The 27,487-nt window shown below is 42.5% G+C and overlaps 1 protein-coding gene across 10 annotated transcripts in view; it reads right to left on the bottom strand.

Annotated features, from left to right (window-relative positions):
• ZMYM2 (zinc finger MYM-type containing 2) overlaps nt 1-14,159 on the bottom strand; it is an 86,117-nt gene extending 71,958 nt beyond the window's left edge. For 7 of the 10 annotated variants that reach the window (XM_082278401.1, XM_082278407.1, XM_082278409.1 and 4 more), the window contains exon 1: nt 14,067-14,159. The gene's annotated coding sequence lies outside the window, so the exon portion shown is untranslated. The remainder of the gene's footprint in view (nt 1-14,066) is intronic. The other 3 variants (XM_082278403.1, XM_082278404.1, XM_082278406.1) reach the window with 1 other exon arrangement.
• Nucleotides 14,160-27,487: the final 13,328 nt, after the last annotated feature.

The raw sequence follows: 27,487 nt of genomic DNA, 5'->3' as shown, positions 1-27,487 counted from the left end.
TTTAATGAAATAAATGCATTGATGACTTAAACACAGTGGACCAAAGGCAACTCTACAAAATTCTTAGCCAGCCAGCTGAAAACCAGAATACACCTGCAGAAAAATCAGGCTATAACTGAAAAGCTTCTATTCCTAGACATCCTGGTTGCAAACAGGTTACCCAATTGTCTATTTGCCTAGTACAGCAATTACCCTAACCTAGTAGAGGAATAATTATCTTCTTGCATACAAAAGAAATACCACTAGCCTCATGGAAGCTCAACCCATTTATCCAAAATCTGGATTTCAGCCTATGGCTCTCAGGCTGACTGGAGCTGGGGGATGGGTGTCAACATTTTGGTAAAAGGTTAGAGACTATCTGAACATGTCCCGATGTTCTGTGAGGCCATCCAGTTCTAATGATCAGTTCCTGACCCTGACATTCATTTGACCATAACATCATTTATTTCTTTAATTCAGCTGCTTTCTAAAGTTCCTATCCTTATTAAAGAAAAGCACTTGTTATCACTTGACTTCTCCTAACTCTGATGATTACAAGCTCAATAAAGACTATCTGCAAAGCAGCTATCAAGAAACTCTCCAGCTTAATGTCTTGCTACAGCTCAGGAACACTCATTCCCTACACAACCAGATGCAACCTACATACCACAGCCTTCTTGGGGTATGAATCCATGAACCTAGTGACTGGTTAAATGTATGCCACAGTTCACCCCAAAACCAAAGCACACCACTCCAATTAAAATCACCTAAAAGTAGCACTTTTCACTGGAATTGAAGCAAACTAGTAACCCAACTATACCCACATATAAGAACTGAAAAGTGCTAGAAAAACACAAGTAGCCCAGCATTTTTAAAGCACTGCAATTTAAGCCAGCTTTAAGCTACTACTCCAGTCTCAATTTGGGCATACTGAATGATTTATACCATGTATGGAGAGACTCCTACCTGTGTGAATAGAACTCCATGTTGGAGAAAAAGCAGTTGCAGGGCCTTTCTGGGTCACTAGATATAAAACTCTTAACACAGGCAACCACATAAGCTGTTTTGGTTTGTGGTTTCTTTCCTCCTTTCCTGAGGGGTGTATCTAGTCATCAGCCTTAGCATTTTTACGTTCAGATATGCCTTGGACATATGGTAGCTCTGATTTACTGTTAACTTTTACATCTCTAACAGAAGTTTTAGCACTTTTAAAGGTCTGCCTAGTTACCAGGTCCACAATCTCATTGCTACGCTATCACGCAGCCCAGCTGTTTCTGCAACCACACACATAGCCAGACAAAAGAGACTTCCCTGCTGGAATCCTTTCCAGCCAGATCAGTACCCCAAACCAAAAATTTCTGTGCAAGAACACTACAGCTATGCCTGAAGAGATCAAGGTTGGTGCCGCAGCTCTGAACTTCAGCACAGAGATCCTTCTAGCAGACAGGACAGTCACAACAAGCTGATGGCCATAGACGGAAATGCTCTACCCTGACAGCAACTACCATATAAAACACTTCAACATGAATGTGCTAACTGACAACACAGCAAGCAGTGACAGGCTGAATATTACAACAGGTCAGACTGAATTTTACAACATGTATATCTACTGGTCACACTGAGTAGTGTATCTGAAACGAGCAAGGCTTTAAGGAAGCCTCAGATATTACATTAATGCCACAATGACTCAAGTATTTCATCTGCCAGTTTCACATACAAATCATGCTAATGAGTTCAATAGGAATACTTGCATATTTTGGGCTAAACTCAGGTGCAAGTACTCACAACACCAAAGTAAAACAAGGGTCTTAAATTACTATACAGGCTTATTAAAGAGTCTGAATAACATTTAACACAAACCCATCAATGTATTTATATTGCTGGTGTTCCAGAACACAGGTAAGAGCTTTCAGGAAAAGGATACTAAGTTTAGGTTCACAAATCTAATTTCTCTATTTGCCTGAATCCATCACTACAAAAGCCTGGTATATCTCATTATTTCAGTTGTGAGACACTACTCCAGAATTTATTTTCCAGTAGGTTTGGAGCTCCTTCAAATTTAATTATTTCCCCTCATTTTGAAAGAAGTTGTATGGATTGAAGAAATTAGCTTACTAAAAGTCATTATGTAACACTCAAAATGTGTTTGTCACGCAGATTTCATAGAATTCAACAAAAAAAGCATATGCAAAGATCTGTAATCCAGCAGAGATGGCAACTAAGAACAGTAAAAGGGCAAGATCTACTTAGTGAAATATTTCAAAGCAAGTCAGAAAGTTTTGGATTTATTCAAAAGAGTAACTATATACACACAACTAAAGCTTACCAAAAACATGCAAACTTTGATATCTTCTGAGCATCTTAACTGAACTGCAGCCACAACTGTTACATATGAATCCTGACATCTGTTTTCCAGCTGATGCTTCCAGGAATATTTGAATAATTTTACTTAACACAGCCTCTTCCTTCAGTCTTCCTACTCAATGAATGCTAAGAAATGCTTCCTTGCATGCATGAACAGAATCAAAATTCAGACTTAACCTCAAACTTAATTCTATGAAGGGGTATCCAAACCAAGCACCAGTAATTCTCAAGATTACTCATCAAAGAATGAGCAGAACGTGGCACAGGAATTCATGGCAAATCAAAATCATAATGTTGACCAACGCTGTTTTAGGGCAGCCATACTGACATGTATCTCCCCCCTTATCCACACACTTTTAATGTATTTCATGGCTGTTTAATCTTGGAAAGATACTGATCAGCAAGAACATAGCACCACTTCTAGCCTTAAAAGCCATTATGTGTAATGCAGTAGACAGTAAATTTTATCTCTCTACTACTCAAGCAGCAAGATGCTGCTTAAGGATGTCCTTTATTATAAATGGAATAGAAAGGTGAAACAAGACAAAGAAACAAAGGACCCACAATAAATGCTTATCTATTACTTATAGCCAAATGTCTATCTATTTCCAGAAAACAGGCAACGCTAGACCACAGCAACAGACTAGAAAGATGGCTAAGTGGAAAGGAGTACAGAAACAGCAGAGAAACACTGTGCTAAAGATATGAAAACAGGAAAAGGACAAGTAAAATCCTGAGAAATAAATAGAAAGTGGCATTACTACAGCATGCAAAGAGGTAAAATTGTCATTTGATGGATCATAACTTTAAAAAATGTAACACTTAATAGGAAGAACAAATACTGAATGGCTAGATCAGACACAGACCCGGGAACAGTAAATTAATTTAGATGTCAGGCCTGGTCAATAGAACACAGGCCATTGGTGTCAGTGGGTCACAGCACACACTTCAAAAACATGCCTTACTCTTGCTCCACAGGGAGCAATGAAGATTAATTGCGAATTCAAATCTATGAAGGCTCTAGGTTTTTCTGGCATTTCAAGAAAACCCAGCATACACAAATAGCACACAATCGTTCAAATTTGTCAAGTTGAAGAAATTGGGTGTACAGCCAATCATATATAAACCAAGCAAATGTGAACAAACAACTAGAGACAGGAAAGAATAGAACTCTCAAGAGCAAGAATGTTCCAGTGTTTGATTATCTTAGCTATTCACAATTTTTTCCCTTGTTGCTACTTATGCCCGTTACCTGCCATTCTATCAATAGGCATCTCTGAGAAGAGCTTGGCTTTGTCTTCTCCGTATTTTCTCACTAATTAGCTGAAGACAGCAGTAACCTGTCCCTTCAGCCTTCTCTTTAGACTGAACACACCCCTCTCTCTCAGCTTTTCCTTCTTTGCTATGTGTTCCAACCCTCCAAGCTGATGGCCTTACACTGTACTTACTCCAGAATATCCATATCTTCATTAGGATGGAGTCTAACCAAAACCAGACCGAACATTGTAGATGTGTTCTCTCAATATCAAACAGTGGGGAACAACACCTCCCCTTAAACTGCTGGCTACAGTCTTGCTTAATTCAGTCCAGTATGCTGTTTACATTCATTCTGCTAGGGTGCACTATTCATGTTTAACTTGCTGTTCACCAGGACTAGCCAAAGTTGTCTTCTGTCAGCCCAGATTGTACTATTCCCAAACATTCTGGAAACGAAGACACTTTTTAACTGTCAACATGGACTTTTAACATTATTCTTCATTAGTGCTTCTTCTTAATTGGTTGGGTTTTTAAAATTTTTATCTTTAACTAGCATTCAGTCTACACTCATATATGTGTTACCCATGAACAAGTAGCTCTGCCTGGATAACTGGTGTCCACCATGCCTAATGGCACACCATTTCTCAGCGCCTGATTGCACAAATCTTTTTGACTAATGCTTCTAAAGTACTTTATTTTTACATATGCTTAGAAAGAGGAAAAACTGTCATGCCATAGTTTGTAAATGAACAAGTTTGCAGACAAACCATTTTCTTTGCCTTTAGCAGAACTACCTAACATCAGCTAATAGCCTCAACCAGATTTTTCATCCCTGAGAAATAATCAAGTATTGGCTAAAAATCTAGTATTTTGGGCCTGGTATGGACAAGCTTCTTCAACACAATTTATTTGCAGTGATTAGTACTCAATGCATCTAGTAATTCAGAACAAAGAAAACTGAATTCAAAAGAGTAAGTAATGTTATTGCTATATGTAGGAGGGAAGCCCATGTAGACTACGACCAAGTAAACAGACAATGAAGCTACAGCATAACAAAGGAAAGAAAAACTTATCACCACAAACAAAATGAGATAGAAAGGGAAGTGGGAGAAAATAAAAAGAAAAAACTGCCACAAAATAGTTCAAGTTCTGTATGAAGTAAGGTTGACAGGAAATGGGATCCAAGGCAAGAATAGATACGGTCAGCAAGGCAAGTATGATAGGTTTTCACAGCTGCACTGGCTGGCTGGCTGCAAGTTACATTATGCAATCAAGACTCCAGGTTACCAAACTGTTTTTAAAATGTAAAAGATAGTCTTATTTTTAAATAAGATGCATATTGTATTTGCTAAGACCACAGTTCCACAACTACAAACCACATTCAGTCTTGGACAGGCCTACTGTGGTTTTGAATTCCTGTTCCTTTCTTCTTTTCTCCCTAGCTGTTTAAGGATTCTAACAGCCAGTCCGTCATGGGAGCTAACATGGTAGAAAGCTGAAACAGAAAAAACCAAGAGCAAATACTCTACACCTACATAGCTCTGCACCCCCAAATTTCATTGTGATGATTCATGGACCTAAACTGACTCCCAAAATTAGAAACATAAAACAATTAAAAATGCCAGAAAAGGCTCGTGTTGGTACAAACAGGAAAGGACAATGACAAACCCAAGTTAGTCTGGTTTAAATGGTCATACAACCAAGGATATATACCTTAAATTTAAACCCATGAAAAATATACAAGGTAGTATTTGTTTTAAGCCAGTATTTTGTCTTTTGAGACCAAGTCTGCAACTTGAAGTATATTCTGAGCCTTAAAAAAAAATTCTATTAGCTTTCCTAGCGGGGAGCTTTTCAAATCCTCCATGAACTTTTGCCTAAAAAGGAGAAAGTTATGCCGCAGTAAATTATTCCAACTCCTAGTTATTGTACCTGCTGAAAGGCTACACACTGTTCCCTGTTTGATTTTGTACTGCTTAGGCAATAACTGACACTCAGAAATTCAGCCTTTAACACTGGGGATGGAAAGGGAGATGGAGGAAGCACACCCAATTATCTAATATGTTATTGGACGCACAGTCTCTCCTAGATCAGGATTAAGTCACACCCTAATCTAATCTCTTAACTGAGGAATAGCCTGAGTTTATGAAGTCTGTTAATAGAAAGCATGTTTTCCACTCCTTAAGTAATTCTTGTGTATCTTCTCCAAACTTTATGGCTCTTCTAAATTACTAAAAAAGCTGAATTTAGTTCAGACCATTACTGTACTATACACAATTTTAGTCAGACCATCTCAGTATTTCTATTTGTTAATTCTTTGGATACAAGTATACAAAACAATGGTCAAACACAGTGACAATGGCAAATATCCAATTTTTGCTTCTGGTAAAAAGCAAATCACCTTTGCTGCGCTCTCCATTTTCCGCCATTTCTAAATTGTGATTTTTTATTTTTTTTTTTTTTTTAAATTTTTTATTACATGGATTACAAAGGACTTCTTATCTGGCCTCTCTAGATATTACTTGCCTTCTTTAATGAGGCATCACCTACCAGAACAAAACATAATTTCCTAAATGAACATTTTTTTCAAAAACAACCACTCTCACAAGAAAACTACTGCTACAACTACTACTACTAACTATTATAAAAAACAAAACCCCAAACATGCACACATGCAAACACTAGCTATAAATTCAAAACATGTCTGGTAAATTCTGCCAGCTTAATAAAAATTCTTAAACATTTATAGATTGGTATATTAATGATCAATTGTTGCTCAAACAAAATGATGACATTATTTCAAGTATAACACAACACTAGGTCTTCTTCCCCTTTCCACATACACAAAAAGAAAGCAAAAAAGGCACCAATACCACACCCATAGATCACAACTGTTATCACAGACTCCCAGGAGCCAAAGCTGTAGACCACATCATGCTAGCCACTGTGCAAACACCGAGTACAACTGTTCAAAGAGCAAACAATCTAAACACAGGGGGCAACAGATGGAGAGAGACAAAAATGAGAATACAAGGAAACAGCACCACCATAAACAATGGTTACAATTAGTTCTTGTTCTAAGGATGGTGTGTTTGAGTCCCAGGGTGACAGGAAAGGTGGTGGTTTGGTTTGTTTTCAGTAGGCTTTATTTCCTAAAGCCAGCTTCTTTTGCATTAACAGGTTGCAACTGGCTTGCTTGTAAGGGTGCACACGCAGAACTTCTCCAAGCATGAGGAGCATCACAGGAGAATGAACAAAATTGTTTAACTGCCCATGATGCCACTTCCTAAATAGCACTGACAATCTCATTAACAAAAGGCAGATAATATCCTTCACAGTTAAATCCCAACATGAGATTAAAGGTAAATAAAACCTGTTGGTTTTACAGCCATAAAATACAAGATGCAAAAAGACCAGACAGTCAAAAGAGGAGTCCAGGAAAGCACTCTGGTATAGGCTTCTGAATCCTAATCAACAGAGCAGGATCATTCTTGGCACATCTGTTAAGAAAAGTTGTTACCACATGATACAGAGATGTAGTCACGTAATTTATCAACACAAATAACAAACACTTAATTGCTGATTAACAGTTAAGACACCACTTACTATGTGGGAGAAATCTACAGTCTGTTAGAAGAGTGTGTGCTATGTCTAAAACCAGGGCTAGATTATGGGCCTGAACCAAAGACCTCATGACAATGCTGTCTACAAGCAAGAGCACAGAGAGTTTTCCTGCGCAATAGTAGCCTCAGCTAAAGGTCAGACATCCACAAAGAGAAGTCACAAGCACACACGGAGGTTTAGTTAGTTTAGAGGGCAGCAAGTCTGGAAGAGAGAGACTTGAAGGTCATCCATACAGGGATGATAGCTGAGTTTATTAATGAGACGAACAAAATGACTTTAGAGAAATTTGATGTAGTACTAGGAGTAAATACCAAGCTGGAAAGATTTTGCACAGATCTAAGGAATCTAAGGAAAAGGAACTCTTTGCAAAAAGAAGGTTTTCACCAAGGTTATTTTCAAGGAGAGGGCAAAAAAAGCAAAAGAAAAAAAAGCACAGTTGCATTATGAGTTAACCAAAACAAATTAACTTTTTTCCATGTTCAGTATGGTTGCACTGCACAGAAGAGCCTAAAGAAACATAAGGTGCCAATTCACTTCCAACAAGTCTGAAGGAGGAAAACAAAGACATCCATGTTTTTTGGATTGACTGTGAGCTGTAAGGAGCCCCTAATTAATAATATTTGGCATAACCCATACAATTGTATGTGCATTATTTTCTATCTTCTTCCAACACCACCTTTCACAGCAAAAGATTAGAGGCAACTATATGTAGAAACCAACACAAACTCTTCTATAATGCCACTGATCTCTCCTAATGATCTGGCCTAGCAAAAGTTATATCAGTAGCTCTGATCAGCTGTCCCATCAGTTAACAGCACGTGCTCAAGCATACATCACTACTTTGTACAAACTATTCCATGGGGGAATGGTGGAACTGAGATGACATCCTGCTCAGCATGTGTTGGGAGTAAAACTGATGAGCAGGGAGGGACTATGCCTCAACACACTTCTGTACAGCACTAGGTACACAGATTTAGGTATTACGGCCTTTGGAAGTTACAGTGATGCTAACTGAAGGATTCTGATAGTCTTGCAAGGGTTAAAGAAGCTGTACAATAAGGTTCACAAACCTTTTCAATAAAGGAGTAACATATTATACATTGCATTTTTTAGAGACCCAAACCCATAGTTTTGCACAACAGCAAACACCATTAAGTAGTCTTATCTCAGACAAACTTAAAAAAAGCAAACAAGCCCATCAATACTGACACTCAGTATGGCTGGCTAGAGCACTGACAATCCCCGAGTGTTTCAAACCAGTACTGCAGCTACGCTGTTCAGATCACTGAAGACTTGCTTCTGCACCCCACCTCTGTGATGAATCCCTGCTATCCCCGTCAGATTATTCTCTAATAACTGATGGTGAGAAAGGGGCAGAGAAATAAATTATGGCAAAGCTAATTCCAAAAAATTTAGGAAACATGGACAAAAATTAAGCTAAGCACTTAAACATGAGGACAAACTCACAAAGTACAAATGCCCTCTGAACCAACAGCAATTTGAAAAATATGTTGGCAGCAATCTTGTCACTGAAAACTGTCATTTGAACACAAAAATTAACAATCTCTGTAGATTTTACTTATGTTGGACTAATAAAATCTGTATTACAACCATTGATTGAAACCAATTTGTTCAGACAGCAAACTGAAGCAAGAAAACAACTTTCATTATTGACATGTCCAGTCCATGAGATACTTCAGGTGAAGGCATGAGAAACCCTCAGTGGACCCTGTCCATAAAGGACAGTCACCGATCGCATCTATTGCAACTGTTGATGTTCTCATACATATAATCAAACTCCTGGTGTGCATGTGCCCTGTTGAACTCTAGTGGCATTGAGTTTCACAGAATAAATATAAAACTGATAGCTTCTAGAAGTTCATGGAAAGGAAAAACTTTAAATTGTCAAAACCATTTAAGTAAATGGCATTGAAATCATAGAATCATTTAGGTTGGAAAAGACACTTAAGATCAAGTCCAACCATTAAACTGCATCACCATGTTCATCACTAAACGATGTCATTAAGTTTCACATCTACACATCTTTTAACTACTTCCAGGGATGGCAACTCTACCACTTTCCTGGGCAGCATGTTTCTATGCTTGACAACCCTTCCAGTGAAAAAAATTTCCCAAATATCCAATCTAAACCTCCCCTGGTGCAACTTGAAGCCATCTTGTCCTGTCACTTGTTATCTGGGAGAAGAGGCCAACCCCCACCTGGCTACAGCCTCCTTTCAGGCAGCTGTAGAGAGGGATAAGGTCTCTCCAAGCCTCCTTTTCTCCAGGCTAAACACCCCCAGCTCCCTCAGCTGCTCCTCACAGGACTTGTGCTCCAGACCCTTCCCCAGCTCCAGTGCCCTTCTCTGGACACGCTCCAGCCCCTCAATGTCTTTCTGGCAGTGAGGGGCCCAGAACTGAACACAGGATTGGAGGTGTGGCCTCAGCAGTGCCGAGTACAGGGGGACGGTCACTGCCCTGGTCCTGCTGGCCACACCACTGCTGATCCAGGCCAGGATGCCATTGGCTTTCTTGGGCCAATGTGCAAACTCTGGATCATCTTCAACCAAGCCAACCAGAGCAGCAAAGAATGCTGCTTAACCATCTGAGTAGGGGCTAAGGGATGGAGATTCCCATGACAGCAAAGACACAAAGCCTTTTCATGCATTAGGAACCACAGAAACACCTGAGAACAGTCACACAGGAATCAGCACCTCTCTCCCAAAACAGGTTGCAGGATGAATAGTCCCAATGAAGTGCATTTACACCAATACACACACAGCATGGGCAACAAACAGGAGCTGGAATCCACTGTGCAGCTGGAAAACTATGATATAAAAATCAATATAGTGAAAAGTGCTAACTGAAGAGGCCATAACATGCAACTGCATTCCAGAAATCTCACACTTCTTCCTTCTACCTAAAATTTCTCTTAGAAGTACAAACTTACAAATCTTGGTCCAAAACAAAGAACGTAAATAGTAGCATCTAAATCGAGTAGATTGTTCATACATCAAGTTGGCATCTAGTGCCAGCCATATCTGCCAGCAGCACATAGGGCAGGCTATAAATACGGAAGACAAGCTAAGTTTCCTCTGAACTCCAATGCGTAAGCAACCCAGTCAGCCACACAAGCATTCAACTACTAAGATAAAATCACTGAAACAAAGTTAAGAAGAAGTTGGAAACACTTTCAGCTGTGGAGTTAAACACAATTTCAGTGGACGCAAAACTCCACTGCAACATATGGGGGTTTTAAGACCCTCATGAGGCAAGTATTACCTCAGACTTCTCAGAGGACACTCCTGAGTGGCCTTTTGAATGCTTGTGAACTTCAAATTTCAATCACTTTCCACAGATCAGTTGAGTTCATTGTTATTTGTGATGGAAAAAATAAACAGTTCTCCATGAATAGTGAATTTTCCATTAGTAACAATTCTTGATACAAGTTCTTAACAGAATTCCCCATACTGCTTTTGTTGCAGGGTACACCAATTGAGTGCAAACTCAAACACTGTGACAGAACTTCAGTAATTCTGTACTTAGTCCTCAAAACCAAAATGAAAATGTCTTAAACAACACAAGACCATTCCTGATGCTGCAGGACCAAAAAAACCAAAACCCAAACCAAACAACCCCAGCAAAAATCTGAGGCATACCAGTTTTGTACCACATTCCTCTGTATACTTGAACAAGCTCTACAGAAGACAAAGAAACTTGCTTTCACTTTTTCACTGCCACTTTGACATTCTTGCTGATGCAAATCCCTCTTAGCATAAGAGGGTAAGCAACAGTAGAATGCAATCATATATTTGAGGTCAAAGAAGATTAATAACAACAATATAAAGCAAATTTAGTAGATAATAAAGTGAATTTATTGCTCTAATTATGACAGTCTTCTATTAAAACAACTTACTTAGTTTAACCACGTAATAACGTGGCTGAGGAGTTTGGTTCCTAGAGATGACCTTGCAGCACTAAGCACCAAATACATTCCCTCCCAGAGCAGCACGGTCCCATCACATGCCATAAGAAGGCTGTACTACCATCATCACAGCTGGAGGAGGACAATGTGCCACCTACCAGGATGCTTTTTTTTTTTATTGCGTCTTAGTAAGGTTTACTGAATCTTAGCTATATAGCTGTTCTTGGCAGTATTCTTATCTTTTCATAAGCAGCCACACAAAGCTGCAATAATTTTTGCCAAGCCAGATCCAGTACACAACAGTCCCCCTGCTTCCAAAGCATTATTTGCGTGGATTGCTCCTAGAAGTAACTTTTTTTGACATGAGGGATTGGAAAAAACAGAACAGCTGTTAGACTGGAACGCATAATGAATCAGAAATAAAATCGGATGGTAGCCTTACATCCAAGACATAGTAGAGTTAAAAAACTACGATTAAAATTTTTAAACTGCAGTAGCAAGTCAAGGTTTAGAACAGACCACTTTATTAATGACAACATGCCACGCAAACTCTTAAGAGCCTTTGGTGTGGTTCATAATTTTAGATGCTTAGAATAAATCCAGACCTGATGCCTTCCTCCTAAGCGGTGAGGTTTTGCAGCGAACCACTCATTCTTTGTATACGTAAGCCACCAAAAGTGACAAAGAAAGTTGCAAGCTTTGCGGATCTGGAAAATCTACCACGTAAAACAGCAAGGGACAGAAATAAAGGAAAAAAAAAATTAAGATACGAGTGGTGGGGAAGACTGCAACACCTGAATCCGGGCTGTACCCAAGCGAGGGACCCAGAGCGCAAGCCAGGCGCTGCCTTTTTGTTTTGTTCTCGGGCTGCACGTTCCCAGCGGAGCCGCCGCGCTGCCCGCCGGCGCCTCTGGCGGCACAGCCCGCGCACCGCGCCCGGGCCCACCGCGGCACCTCCCGAGCTTCTCCCCGTGCGCTCACAGCCTCACTTGCTCCTTCGCTGCACTACTTGGCCATTTCGGAATCCCCCATGCAGCTAAAAAACAGCCCCATTATTAACAAGGGCAGAAACCAGAGTCAAGTTACATCCCAGTCCTACCCACAGGGATTGGCAACCAGCCTCTCCTTTAGCCAACCTAACACCCAACAGAGAACAAAATCTGCTCTGAAAATCCCACACAGACAAAACACCACAAATGCTCGCTGTTGAGAACCTGTGGGTCTCCCCAGTGTCCTCCAGCTTTTTGGGGAAGGGGCAAAGTGGATGGCTCAGAAGCTCAGCCAAGGAACCCAACAAAACCACCCAAACAAATCTGCGGGTGTAGAGAACCAGTCTAAATGCACAAAGAGACGCTTCTCCATCGCCAACTGCTGGGTGATTTTAAACTTCTCATGCCTCTTCTTAGCCTCGAGATGACACGCAGGACACGCGATTCGAGCAATGGAAGGGGGGGGGGGAATTCAAGATGGCTGAAGGTGTCTAGTCACGGATTTTCATACACGCTCCAGAACTCTAGAGGGCACCCGAAATATGCCCTCCTCCTCCTCCCTCCTGAGCCGGGTAACGTGAGCAGCGGCAGCAGCCCGTCGTCTGCCTGCCGGAGTTGGTATTGCAGGAGCGATGTCTGCAGCAGCAGCGCCCACCCCGAGGAGGAGCCGCCTCACAGCCATTACTGGGGCTTCGCCCCAGGGCAGCAGATGCTGGACCCAGGAATTTCCCCACCCAGCCCTGGAGGGACCTCATTCCACCCCTGCCCCCGGAGAATACGAGGCGGGGGAATGGTTCAAGCCCTCCTTAATCAGGTCTAGCAGAGGCAGAAACAGATACACAAATAGCAGGCACAATGGAGCTCCCTCTCCTTGTTGGTCTCTGCCAAGCCTGCACCAAACTGGGCTGGAGCCTAAGGGAAACACACAGGGTTAACACGGGGCAGCGAGGATCAGGGAGCGCCCCCAAGGAGCGCTTCCTTCGCCTGGCCAGGGCAGGTACTGCCTCCATCACTCACCACTTCCCCTTAATCCCAACCTTTCAAATAAATAAATAAATAAATAAATAAATTCACTGCCCTCCCCGGGGGCGGTGGGGTACTCCTCACGGCACACCCACGCCGCTTGTCCCCGCTGAAGGAAGGAGGGACAAGGAGCCCTCCCCGGGCGCCGCCGCACCGGAGGCTTCTACGCGCGAGTGTGGGGGACAGAGGTAGCGGTGGCACCCACGGCGGGGAGCAGCGAGTGTTACCTGCGAACTTGCCCTATCAGCCCTGAACCGGCGCCCGGGGGGCCGCGGGGCCCTCAGCGGCAGCGCCCCGGCAGCGGGCGAGCGCCCGCGCCCCCCGCCCGTTTGCGCGGCAGTTGCCCCCGGTCTCGGGTTTGCCCCCCTGCAGTCGGCCGGCAGCACTGCCGCCTCCTGTCCGCCATTAGAGGGACCCAGCCGAACAATACGGGAGGGGAGCAGCGGCGGCGGCAGAAGCGGCGGAGCGCCAGGCAGGGGAGGGGAGGGAGGCACCCGCGGGGGGGGCGACGACGGCGGTGGGTGGGGGAGGCACCGGGGCAGAACAACAGCCGAGGGCCCGGCGGCGAAGGGAGGGAGAGAGTTAAAATAGGAGGCGCTAGAGCAGACCCGGCCCTTCCCCCAAATGCCCCTGCCCCCCCCTTCGGGGCTGCCCCCAGGCGCCCCCCATTTACCCCCGCCGCCCCCCGCCGTGGCACGATGGTTATCCGCGGGACTGTCCCCGGTGCCGTCCGTGCCCCCGCCGCCAGAGGTGGCGGCGCGGCGACAGCACCGCGGGGTACTTCGCCCGGGTAGCTGGGAGGCACGGCGGCTGCTCTCCCATCCCCGCCCTGGGGGCAGCTGAGCGCCGCCAGCCCCCCGCCAGCCCGCCCCGATGAGGCGCAGCGCCCCGCGCCCCCGCCTTACCCGACTCCCCAACGCCTGCGGGCACGGACCCCCCCGCGGGGGACGCACGCACTCTGGCGCTACTCCTCCGGCGCCTCAACTCTAACTCGGTCCAGTCCCGGGCGAAGCGCAGCTGCTGCCGAAGGGGAGGAGGAACCGGGCCAAGCGAGCTCGGGGAGATCCGCCTCCTTGCCCCGGCATTGGCTTTCCCAGAGGGCGGGCTCTGGCGCTGGGCTAGCCGAGTGGGTGCACCGCCCATCCATCAGAGCCGCCCGCAGCCGGTTGACCCTATAAACTGCCAATCTTCCTCCTGGCCATGCTTGGGGTTCTTCCCACTTTGATCCATCAGGTTTGAGGAACCCGGATAGCTGCCCACCGACCGGCTCATTACCGGTGCACGAGGGTCGCGCTGGTGCTCCCCGCGCCGCTCTTTGACAGCGGCAACTTGTAGAAGTTCTCGGTGCCGCCGAGCCGGCTGCGCCCCGCCGGCCGCGGGCAGGGTGCACCGGCCGTCTCGGCCGTGCGCTCGGTCCCTGCGGGCGCCACCGCTCCGGCCGTGGGGCGCGGGCTCGCCTCTCCCGCTCCGTCCCCCGCCGCCGAGCCGTAGGGGCTGGCAGTGGTTCTCCGAGGGGTCCCACTCCGCTCCTTCCCTTCCCGAACGAGGGCTTTGAACCTCGGGCCATTCCCATGATGGACAGAACATGGGTAATGAAAGCGTTCCCAGAGGGAAAAGGGAGAATTCACGTCTCCCAGGGAGGGCGCCTGGCCCGCGCCCCCGCAGCCCAACCCGCCGGGCAGCTCCTCCTGAGCCGAGGACGCCTTGCTGCCCCCGCCCGCCGCGGGGGAGGGCGCCATATCAGCAGCCGATATGGCTCCTGGAGGAGCTGCTGGTGGTGGTGGTGGTGGTGGCAGTGGTGGTGGCGTCCTCCATTTTGTCGGAAGCCGCTGCGGGAAGCTTGGTACCAATTCAAACCAACGTGAGGCGCAGCGGGGCGTCCATTTGAAGAGCCTCCGTCCGGCTTCCCCCCGGGAAAAGGAGCCGGGTGCCCCCGGCAGTGCACTGGGGTAGGGGATAAGTGCTCCGGCCAGGCGCCGGGAACCAACTCTCCGTCCGCCCTCCGCCAAAATGGAGGATGCGCGCTTCCCTTGCGCGGCTCCTTCCCCCTGCGCTGGCCATGGCACCAGCGCCCGCTCCTTCGAGGACTAGGGGAGCGCAGCCGCCCGTCTGGCGGGGCTGGTCCCGCTCTGCCCCATTCACCCATCCTCCTCTGCCCAGAAGAGGGAGAGAGAGAGCGCAATACCCGCCCTGCCTCTTCTAGCTGGGATCAATCCGTGCCAACCACGCAAAGCAGCTTCCCCCGGGGAGAGAGAGCCTCTTGCGTGCGCAAGGAGCTGGGTTTCAGCCGCTGGCGCCATTTCCAACCCGGAGCTGGAGCCTCCCGCGGGATTAGCCCGAGGGACAGCCTCCCTCTCGGGCGGCGCAGGAGTCATTGAAGGGATGTCTCCTTTCTCCACCACCTTTGATGTGTTTGGCTAATAATTTTCATGTGTGGGAGAGACCAGAAATTTTCTATCATCCATTGTCACAACAGTACATCTAATTTCTTCCTAATGATGCCACCCGGAGACACAGGCTCCAGTCAACAACTCAAGCCAAAAGCTTCTCCGGCACTGTTAGTGTGTGTTGTTGAGTGGAATTAATGTGGGTTTGGTTTTGTTGATTTTGGGGGCTTTTTTTTTTTTTTTTTTTTCAAGACATACTGCTCATCAGATGAAGCTTGGAAGCGCTACTGGGGGGGGGGGGGGGCGGGGTGGGGGACAGAGTTACCTCAGGGCTGGCAGCAGCTTGCTCATGCCTGCAAAAAAAGATGTGAGGTGATGGCAAAACAGCTCTAATACAACCACTGCCAAGGAAGGAAGTGCCATGGAGATGCATCATCACTCATTTTGAAGGTCTCAAAGGTGCTCTATTAATTGATAGATTTTGATCTGCAGTATCACACTAATCAAACTAATTACGTAACCAGAGAGCTGTTGAGATTTCAACATGGAATCCCATTCAGTCCATCAAGTCAGCTGGCTCCTGACCATCTTCATTATTAGCCTGGAGTATCTTCTAGGTTGGTAAAACTCAAAGCCATATTAAGTTGTCATACAGATTACATATTTGCCATCATTCCTAGTCATATGTATCAGGAAGATGTCTTTTGTTCTACAATAGTTCTTATCCATAAGCATTTAAGTTCTCATGAAGTTCAAGGACTTAAGCACCAGCAATGGATGGTAGAAAACAAGTGTTTTTCTAATTAAGAACACATTAAGAGAAACCTATCACTCTTAGTAGTCATTAAAAATGTACCTGAAGAATCCTTTTCATCTTACTACTGCCCTAGCAAGAGACATTACCTAACAGTATTATCCAGGACTATTATGTAGCAATAGAAGATTTTCATTAATGTTCTAGATTATACAGCTCAAACAAAATTTAATGGTTTTGCTTGCACTTTTGGAACTGTATGAAATGTATTTATATAGTAAAGTTTATGTCTCCAGATAACTGTTGTCCCCCTATAGACATGTAACCTTAGTTTTAAATTCCTATGTTCAAATATAGCCAAAAATAATTAAATCCACCATAATTTTTCCTTTATTTTTTCAACTGACATCAGGAAAAAGGACAAAAAGTTCAGGCACCCATGTAAATTCCTCTTCCTCTATAAAACCATATATAATTCAGATTATTTTAAAGAATAATCAACATAGAGTAATTCTTTTTATGGTTTGAAAGAGTTAGCATCAGCTCAAATGCTAAGCAGCAAAATCTCTTCATGAGCACCAGAGAACTGAAGCATATGTATTTATTGGCTCCACACCACTGCTCTCATGGACAGGCCTGATGTAAGTAACCTCACTAGAAAATGTCAAATGTATGGACTGGGAGTAGATAAATTCAACAAAGCTGAGCCAACAGTTTGTTCATCAGCTTACAAGAAGAGTGACATCCTTCTCTCTGTCATGGAAGAATATTGTCTCAAAAAGCAGTCAACTGTATTTGAACTGAGAAGGAGTAATGTGATATATTTTGAAAAGTTTACGTTTGAGCAGAAATATTAAAAACACTCACCAAACCAACCTTCAAGTGATGCATATTGTATTGTAAGAACAGGATGAATATAGTATAAAACTACCTCCTGCTGTCAGCATTATGTATCTATGATAAAGATTAGTGGCATTTGTTCCAGACTTAGAACAACTTTACTTTTGTCCCCTACCATTTCTTCCAGTATTTCTCTTTCTTTTCTGTCCTTAATCTCACTTCTTTGTCTACTTCTCCTCAGTCCCTCTTGGCCATCAGAAAGAAGAAAGATGTGAACAAACTGTATAGGTTGATGGAACATGTGTCCTCATAGTCATGGCATAAAGGAATTCTGGTCTGCTAGTGTCTGCTCAACACAACTTCAAGAAATAGTTGTGGATGGAAAAGAAATTAAAAAGACAAAATCAAACAAAACAAAAGAAAGTAGAATCTTAAAACACCTATCATCAGTAACAACTTCATTGTTTTGGTTTCATTATATAGTACTTCCTCTACTGGTGTTCTGATTTTTGAGTTTCACTAGGCATAGCAGCTATTCTTTGTAGACTAAAGCTCTTAATAAAAAGATACTTAGGAAAAAACTCTTCACTGTGAGGGTGGCGAAGCACTGGAACAGGTTGCCCAGGGAAGCTGTGGATGCCCCATCTCTGGCCATGTTCAAGGCCGGGTTCGATGGGGTTCTGAGCAGCCTGGTCTAGTGGAAGGTGTCCCTACCCATGCCACAGGAGTTGGAACCAGATGGTCTTCACAGTCCCCTTCCAACCCAAATCAGTCTGTGATTCTATGATACCATATGTGTGTGTTTGTACTCTACATAACAGAACCCATAGAATTTGTAAAAATTAAAAAAAAAAAATGCTTTGTATGGAACATTACCTGTGGTTTTCATTATGGTTGTTGAACTACATATACATTTCATAGTATTTATAAACAAATCAATATATATCTATAAGCAGATTGCATTCAGCTGTTTAATTTGCAGTTTATTTAACCAAAAGTGATCTTTCTAAAGGTCAGATAAGGAGACAATATATCCTATCCTATAAGATAATTATTCATTGCATAATATAATATGCCTTCAAATTACCTTTATGCCACATCCCATATTTAAGTTTTGGAACAGTAAATAACAACTTATGTTCTGAACCAGGCAACTTCCCCACAGAAGACATTCCAACACTGTAAAGATTTAAGAATGCAGTACCCAACAAATTGTTCTTCTGAAATAATTTTAAGGGGGTTTACAATAACCAACATAATCTTTACTTGCAAAGTAATTTTTATTAATTTTTAAACATTTGAGGGTTTTAGTTAGATAACTCGCTTGTCTTAGTGGAGAAATTATATTGCAAAACAGAATGTAGGATCTTCAAACTGGAAGACACTTGCTAGGTCACGGAGTCCACTATCTTGCTATTACAGGAAACTCTATCTTATAATCCCTTGCAGAAACTTTTCAAGCTCCATCTTAGTGGTAGCTTGATATGTTTACCCCCTACTTCTCTCACAAATCTGTTCCAGAACTTCATTGTTTTGGTGGTTACAAACCTCCTTCTAATTTTCAGACTAAACTTATTCAAGAATCCATTTGTTTTTGTGCCAGTGTTCATCTTTGGCTTAAATAGCTCTTCTCCCTCCCTGGTGTTTAGCCCTGATATATTTATAGACAGTCATCATATTCCCTCTCAGCCTTCCTTTTGCTAGACTAAATACAGATTTTTTAGTCTCTTCTTGCTCAATGGATCTTCATTCCACTGGTCATTCTACTAGGCTTTATTGCTACCCATCCCAGTCTGAACTCATGTCTGAATGTGAGCTCAAATTCCCATAATAATCCATTTTAGACTAAATTACTACATTGTACAGTAGATCAATATTTCCATGTCTGCATGAAATATTGCAGTCTTGGGTGTGTACTTGACTTTTTGCATAAGTACATTAGATAACCACCATCTCTTCTAGTGGTATCTATGTTCTTTTCTACCACTCAGTTACTGGGAAAGTTCTCCGGTAACAGCAAAAATTTTTTAGCCTCCAAGTGCATGACCTTGCATTTTGTATTATAGCAGTTTGTTTCCATTAGTTCACTCATCATGGTCATTCATTGTTTTTCCATATGACATCCCACTGCAGCTATGTTGATGATGCTGCCTAGTTTTGTGAAACCAGCCACTGCAATAAACTTATTTGCTCTTCTTCACCAAACAATAAGATAAATCCCAAGAATAACTCCCAAGGAAATCTACTAGAAGACACTATTCATTTGGGTACTCTCCTTTTTGGTACTACTTGCTGCCATTTCCCTCTTTATGCTCTGGAAAATATCACCTTATCTCTGTGATTCTCAGTGTGTACCCAAACTCTTCTGCTACTCAGTCCCTCTTTCCTTGAAAGCTCTCTACTTAATTATCCTTTTTATGGACTATCTTAGCACCTGTCCCTTTAAGAAAGGGCAAATAATTTTAATTTCAAACTTCTGAGCTCCTCCGTTCTATTGACTTGATTAACTAGGTCTTATTTTACCAAATTTGCCTTATGAAATCAAGGGGTTTAGATACAGACTTGCTTTTGTTTTCTTTCCATGCAATTTACACAACATCAACTTTAGGATCATTTTCTACAATCAGTTTTTCTATACTGTCCTGTTCTCAAACTGTAAGCCCAAGTCTAAAATAGCATGATTTCATGTTGGTTTAGTGACATTTTCCTGAGAAAAGCTGTCAGCTATGACATTCATCTATATTTGGGGCCCTGGCACCATTAATAACATTTGTTCTCCAACCTACTAAATCAATTAAGTAAAAAAAAAGGCGAATAGCTTTTTTGCCACTTTAGTGAGTTGAAGTGACTTATGTGTCAGCCGGGTACCAAAGCCCCCACAAAGACAGCACAGAAGAGTGTGCAGCCTGAAGGAGGAGAGAATGACTCCATTTTAGCAGAGGGAGTTGTTGCATGAACCTAGCTTCTCGTCTTACCATAACCTATCTTTGGAGCAGCATCTGTGTATATATTCCTATACATAAAGAAAATCCCCTATTCTTTCTAAATCCTATTTCTTTTTAGGTTTTCACTAGTGGATCTGCTAGTCGATCTCAAGAACTGTGTGATCCCAAGTATTAATCAAGTACTGGATTTGGTAATTTAAACATTTTCTGGTTTGCTAAACAAGATCTTTCTGCTTAAGAGGTTGAAGATCTCCTGTGGGTTGTGTAAGAATAGTGCTGAATGAAGGAGCTTCTGTGTACCTTCACCTTCGTTTCTTTCCATTAAATCTGGCATACAATATTCCTGTTTTTATCCTGGTATTTCTCATACTGAAGAACTTGATCAGGCTCCGTGGTTTCACCACAGGGAAGTTGCTGCATGATAAAGCTGCTGCCAAAAGTAGCAGTTCTATCCTCTCCTCAGTGACTGGCTATAAATTGATGTCACCTTTCTGTGGTGACATGAGCATTCATGCAGCTAAAAATTGGCCAATTTTCAATTGGACCAACACATTGATCTCTCTGCATGTGCAATCAGATGAGTGATAGTGCCTGATAAGGGGGTGCAATGGGAAGCACAGGGGAATGATGTATATCCCATTTTTGAAACAGCACTACTAGCCTGCAGAAATTGAAGTGATGCTACTTATATATAAAGGAATGAGTAGATTTTGGCTGGTGACCTGGCTTTTGCTTTATACCAGTAAGATCCACAATGTAGTTTTTAACTGGTTCTTAGCAGTGTTTAGAGCGGTCTGAGAGAAAAAAACAAACTTGCAAAATAAGAAATTGTGAAGTGAATTTTATTTCATAATGCTTAAATTTTGTCAGTTTTTAAAACATTCTGTAATATGTTTCTTGTAGTAAATCTAATTTAAAAATCAAATTATTAAAAATTGTAATAAGATTCTCTTACTGCAAATCACTGTGATGATAGTTTGGCACTATTTTGACGTGTGCTTCATAGACAAAAACTGGAAAAAAAAGTAATTTTTTGGTGAACTTTTTCATTTTCAAAGCAAAGCCATTTTTCTTCAGGTTCATTTAGTGTCTGAGCCTGTTCTAGCAATGAACAAAGTTGCTTTTTTAGGCAACTTGTCCTTTCCTGTTGGATGAGGAATGTGCCGTAGTCAACAGTACCTTCAGGTTGGATTAATGCACTGCTCTTTTATATTCTAAAAGGCCATTTGGAAAAATGAGTTAGGGCAGAACACAGTCAGGGCATTTACTAGAGCACCTTTCCACCACAGCTTTGTTAGACTATAATGTGGATGGGTGAATATTCTAAACAGAATATTGCCAGGAGACTCAGAATATGTCCTGCACAGAGCCTCACAAAATGAGAAGACTCCAGCCCTACCTTCCACAAATACAAGATTTTGAGATGACACTCACATAAGACTCCTGACTGACCTGACCATTTCTTCCTTTAAAAAGACTACAGACTTGGACTTTGTCTTGTGACCAGAAAACCAAAATTCTCACTCTTTAAACATCTGTCATCATGGTGCAGCCTCTTTTTCACATACAGAGTTTTTTTCTTCCTTCTTTTTATTAAAAGTGCTTTATCCTCAAATTTAGACCCCTCATTAGTGCACTGCCACCCCCAGTGCTAAATCTATTGTGGTCTTTTCATTTTTGTCATCTTTCAAAAGTCCGTCAATTCCTTTTTAACTTTCTAGTGTCTCTTAAGGTACCTTCCCTTCAATCTCTTGCTCTTACTCTAAAACTATAATTTCTTCACAAACTTTTCTTCATTTAGTTCTAAACCATTCTTGTTCATCATAAAGAAATGTGTTATACATGAAAAAGTAATTGAAGCAGTAGAGACTTTGCAAAGTCTAATGCTTGCAGGTTAGGAAGTGCAACATTCCCTACATTCCCATGCAAATTCAGTTCTAAAAAGCCAGCTGTGAAAATCACAAGGAATTTGTGACATGGCTGTTAAGAACTGCCTTCCATACTCCCAGCTCTCTGGAGCTGCTGTCTCCTCCTATCCTTGAGTCCCACCGCCTGTGTTCAGCTCAACAGGCAGCTCCTTGTCCCACTTTGTCAGCTTATGATGATTCAGACTCAAAAATCCCCACCCTGTGATCCCACCTTTAAATCTGCTCCTATGCTTTCTACCCCTTGAACTAATTATTAATTGACAATGCGCATTTGAGCATATGCATTATGTCACATTCCTAAATTGCACTACTACTTCTTTTTCACATTACCTCTGTCTCATTCAGTATATAAGGTGAATGACATTCACAAATATCCTCCTGCATTTTGTTTATACCCATCTTAGGGTATTAACTTCGTGCTTTTTTTGAGAAACGCCATTCCATGGTGTAAATAATTTTCTTGGGATGGTGCAATGCTTGATGCACGAATGTGCTAGGGAACAAGAGCGTGGAGTGAAAGTGCAGCCCTGCAGAAAGGGACATGGGGGTTTTGATTGAGTCAATAATGTGCTCCAGAGCCAAAAGGGCCAGCTGTATCCTGGGGTGCATTAGGCACAGTATGCTAACAGGTCAAAAGAAGTGATTATCCCACTCTGTGCTGGTGTGGCCTCACCCTGTGTACTGTGTGCATTTTTGGGCTCCATGACATAGGAGGGATATAAAAATATTGCAGTGTATTCAAAGCAGGGCATCAAAGATGGTGAAGGGTCTAGAGGGTAGGACTTAGGAGGTGCAGTGGAGGGTTTGTTCAGCTCAGAGGAGACTGAGGGGTAACCTCATTGCTATCTACAACTTCCTAAAGAGTGGGAGCAGAGAGGGAGGTGCTACCTCTGGTGTCTGGGACATAAGGGAATGGCTTCAAGCTGCATCAGGATAAATTTAGATTGGATATTAAAAAGTTCTTCACTGAGAGGGTGGTCAAGCACTGGAACAAGCTCATGGCCCCAAGCCTGTAGGTGTTCAAGAAGGGTTTGAACAATACTCTCAGATACATGGTTTAACTTTTAAGTTGTTGTGTGTGGAGTCAGGAGTTGAACTTTATGATCCTCATGGGTCCCTTCCAACTCAGGATATTCTATGATTCCATGGTTCCTTTGACATCTATCACTAGCACATGACAGCTTCACAAACATTAATGCATTTATCCCCATTTTATACACAGAGAGCATACAATTAGTGTCAAAAATATGTGTTATTTTGGCTGCCTGTTTTGGATGGCTATGTTTGTCAAGGATATAGCATTTATTTCTACACTTTATTTGGCAATCACATCTGACGTCAACTTTGTTTGCAGTTGAGAAGTCTTCACAGCATGAGGCTGGCTGCCCAGAAAATGAAAAATACTTATTTCTCATCGCCTGTCCCAAAACTGAATTAATGAGCTTCAGCCTCACACAGGATCTATTGAAACAAGACAAGGAGATAATCCAGTTGTTCAGGAGATATTCTTCTGTCCAAAGAACACAACTTTTTCTTCATGAAATCAGGTGCCTCAGTCACTGTACTCTGTAGCTTTTGTACTAGAAAAGATAAATACAGAGAGTCATACAATCAGCAGGCTACTTCACATCTTCTTACTCTGAACACTAGATGTCCTGTGTACTGAAATAAGTGAGGAATGGCCTGTGGTACAAACCGAATGTGATCTCGCAGATAAGAGACTGTGTTTTCCAGGAGTTTGACTTAAGTTTTCACAAGTAACATGAGTTTGAGTGCTCTCTATTTTTTGAATGTTTTAATGTCTGTATTCTTAAAACTTTCCAAATTACTTTTAGGAGTTAACTAATCCAGAAAAACAACCATCAGAAATTCTGTCTTGTTGAAGCAAATTTATATCTCTGGGGCTCCTCCAAAAAGTTCAAAACTCACAAGTGTGTAGAACAAATTCTGGTGACATAAGCTAATAGCAAATGAAAGCAGGAGAAAAATATAATCCATAAATTCTGTGCAGCTCGATCATTTGGGAGAGGTTGTCTCTTTACCAGGTAACTCAGGAATCCTGGATCCTGGGCTGCATTCAAAAGGACCATACATTCCTTTTTCTTCTCCATCACTACCTGCCCTGCAGCCCATGTCTCAGGCTTCCATTTTCTCACGTCTTAACTTCCAGTTTGAAGATGCACATCCTGGCACATTTGAGGCTTATATAATAGTCTCCTATCTCTTTGAAATGTTGTTCCAGCTCCCACTCTTTCCTTATCTCAGTAATCATTCAGTCGCTTCAAGCATATCTTCTGACATTTATGTGTTCCAGTGCCGTTTCACTGCTCTCAGTTCTTGGCATTGTGGCAAGCTGTTCAGGAATAATGACAGAGTTTGGACCTCAGACTGGAGCATATCAGTATGTATGTAATCTAAGAATTTATCAGTCATAAGTTAACTTGTGCAAACAGAGACTTTTCAAACTTACGGGAACATAAAAACATAAAAGCAGTCAAACCAAAGGTTTGTTTAGCCCAAGATCCCATCTCTCACAGTGGCCAATGGTGGACATCTAGAGAACAGCAGAAGACAGCAATAGAGTGATACCTCCCAAATATTCTCTCAGCTTCCATCTTATCACTTTTGCAAATATAGGTCAGCAAATAGAAATCAGGAGGGAGAGAGGTAGGAAACAACAGGTTGCGTAATTGCCATGGATCATAGTTATTAAATACATTGGTTTCAAGGTTTCTTTTGCAACAAACAGGACATTTTTGTGGATTTCTATGAGCTCTGTCCCATGGCTTTTGGTTAACATTATGTTACATTTTAAAGATTTGGGATTTCAAGATGCCCAACCTTGACCATATTATCAAAACAACCCACCCAGCCCAAAGTCACTGTTCTGCTGGAGAACAGTTGATCCACTGAGGTAGGTGGCTTGTTTCTCAATTAGATACCAATTAACTGCTAGACAAGGAATCACAGAACCACAGAATAGAATCATAGAATATCTTGAGTTGGAAGGGACCCACAAGAATCATCAAGTCCAACTCCTGGCCTTTGTGGAAAACGGACTGGCTGGTTATGTCAGAATAGAGAGATGCTGTGAGATGGTGGAGAATTGATGAGGCTGATTCAGCAAAACCACAGGCTAAGCCACTTGTTCATCTTGCACCTGAGCTTGAGCAAGGATTAACAACTGAATGGTGTCTGGGCTGAAGCAGAGGGCCCACAGCCCAGTGTTGTCTCAGTGAGGTGCAGAAAAGCACCCACCCTCAGCCTCACAGCCCCTTCACCATGCACAGCAAGCCTTGGTTCAGATCTGTTCCTCTGAGGAGACAATAACGGGAATAAAGACCTGGTGAAGGTCTGATGGCTGCCACTGCTGCCCCAGCCATGTGGAGGAGCATACTGAAGTTCCACAGTGCTGCCTTTTTTCAGCCACAAGTTAGGTAGCTCAGTTTGATGAAGGTAATCAACGACCCTCATTATCCTTGTTTACATATTAAAAACCACACCTACCAATACAAAGATAAGAAAACAGATGTCCCCCTACCCCACATCTATGATGGCAGCAACAGGCAGCCAATGATTTTTGACTACAGCCATTCACCCATTTGTCCAAGTATAAAATTGATATTTGAACTCCTCCACTATAGGAGGACAAGAACACAACCCCACTCTGCAGACAAATCGATGGGCTTGCTCATCTCCCCTCCCCAAGGCGGGCATAACTCTGCATTAAGATTTGTGTCTCTGTGTTGGAGCTTACCTGGGAACACTTGTACCCAGAGGTATGCACTTACATTTTGCAGGTCTAGTGCAGTTATCAGCAATCTAACTAGAATCTATAACCTATTACTTCAGTAAACTATGCTATTTGTGAAGCTGTGATTTTGAAAGTTCTTATTCAATGTGACCAGACTTATAGTGTTGAATTGGTAAACTACATTATTCCTGAATCTGTGATTTGTGAATGTTCTTACTGAATGCAACCAGACTTTAGTGCCTAATTGGTCATAAATGAGAAATTAAGCTCAGCTGCACCAAGCCTCGCTGATCTCTAAGGACTAGTTGGAATGCAAGGGGGTTTATTTTCTGCCAAATTTCATGTACTTACTGCAGTAACTCTGCACAGGACAACCCCAAGAATCATGCTATGTGCCTGGGAGCATTGTTCAAACAATTCTTTGACTGTGTCAGGCTTGGCGCTGTGACCACTTCCATTGAGAACCTCTAGTGCCCAACCACACTCTGGGTGAAGAACCTTTTCCTTATGTCCAGCCCAAAACTTCCCTGACACAGCTTCATGCTGTACCCTTCGGTTCTATCACTGATCACCAGAGAGAAGAGATCGGCACCGTGAGAAGGTCTCCCCTCAGTCTCAGGAGGAGGTAGAACTTAGATGTATCACATGAAAGAGGAAGCTTACAAGCTTACAACCTACAGGAGAAAGTTTCATCTGGACTTAAAATATTGTTTCTGATAAATCCCTTTATAACAATGCCAAATGCCACAGATTTTAACTCTCTGCAGTATAGAGACCTTTATATAGTATATAGACCTTTAATTTAATTTAATTTAATGGAAAAGTGTCAACAGACACATTTTACTGATTGAAGAAATTTGGTATGAGACTCACTCTCTAGTTATGTTGGTAAAACAGAAGTAAAAGCGTGGAACAAGTAAAACTGTGAACACACCTATGAGGAAAGATCCTAGGCTGGAAATTGCTCTACAAAGATACTCTTCAACACACACAATGTAAAATGGCTGGAGATAATTAGTGGAAAATCTCCATTATGAAGAGCTATTCATCAGGAGATTACTAGGGAATCAGAGAGCAAAAATTAATGTAATCATGTATTTCATACAATCTGGGAATGGGAAAGAAATGAGTTTCAGAGTTTTCTTGCGCTATACATGATTGGCCACTGATAATAGCAGCAAAATTTATGATGGCATAATTTACAGAAACTCTTGCTTTAACTTTTGTGGGGACCCAAACGTAAGAGATGAGAAGTCACTTTCCACTGTATACAAGAGTAGCACATCTGATCCAGTAAGACATTTATAAAATGCAACTGGAGGTCTTCCTTGGTTTTGACTGTAGGCCACTTAGTTAATGCTGTTAATCTGTGAACATGTCCTTCACATAAAATGATATAATCACTTAGTAAGAGAGTGCAAGGAATAAATAGACATTTTAATATTTCTACATGCAAACTCATCAGCTGGGAAGAAATTTTACCATCTTTAGAGTCCAGGTGCTCTATTGTGGCTAGTCCCAACTGGGTCACAGTGAAATATGATGCTTCAGCACTGTCTTGTAGGCAAGAGGACCATTACAATCCTTAAATTTAAAAAGAATAAAATATTAAGACGTGGTAGGAAGTTATATTACAGCTGTACTTGGCAAAGTTGTGGACTAATACTGAAGTGACCACTGGCTGTTCAGGGTAGTTGATGCTTACTAATTCTAAACAC

Source organism: Coloeus monedula (genome assembly GCF_965178545.1).
Source record: "Coloeus monedula genome assembly, chromosome: 3".
NCBI classification, from domain to species: domain Eukaryota; kingdom Metazoa; phylum Chordata; class Aves; order Passeriformes; family Corvidae; genus Coloeus; species Coloeus monedula.
This window is presented reverse-complemented; position numbering and strand designations above follow the sequence as displayed.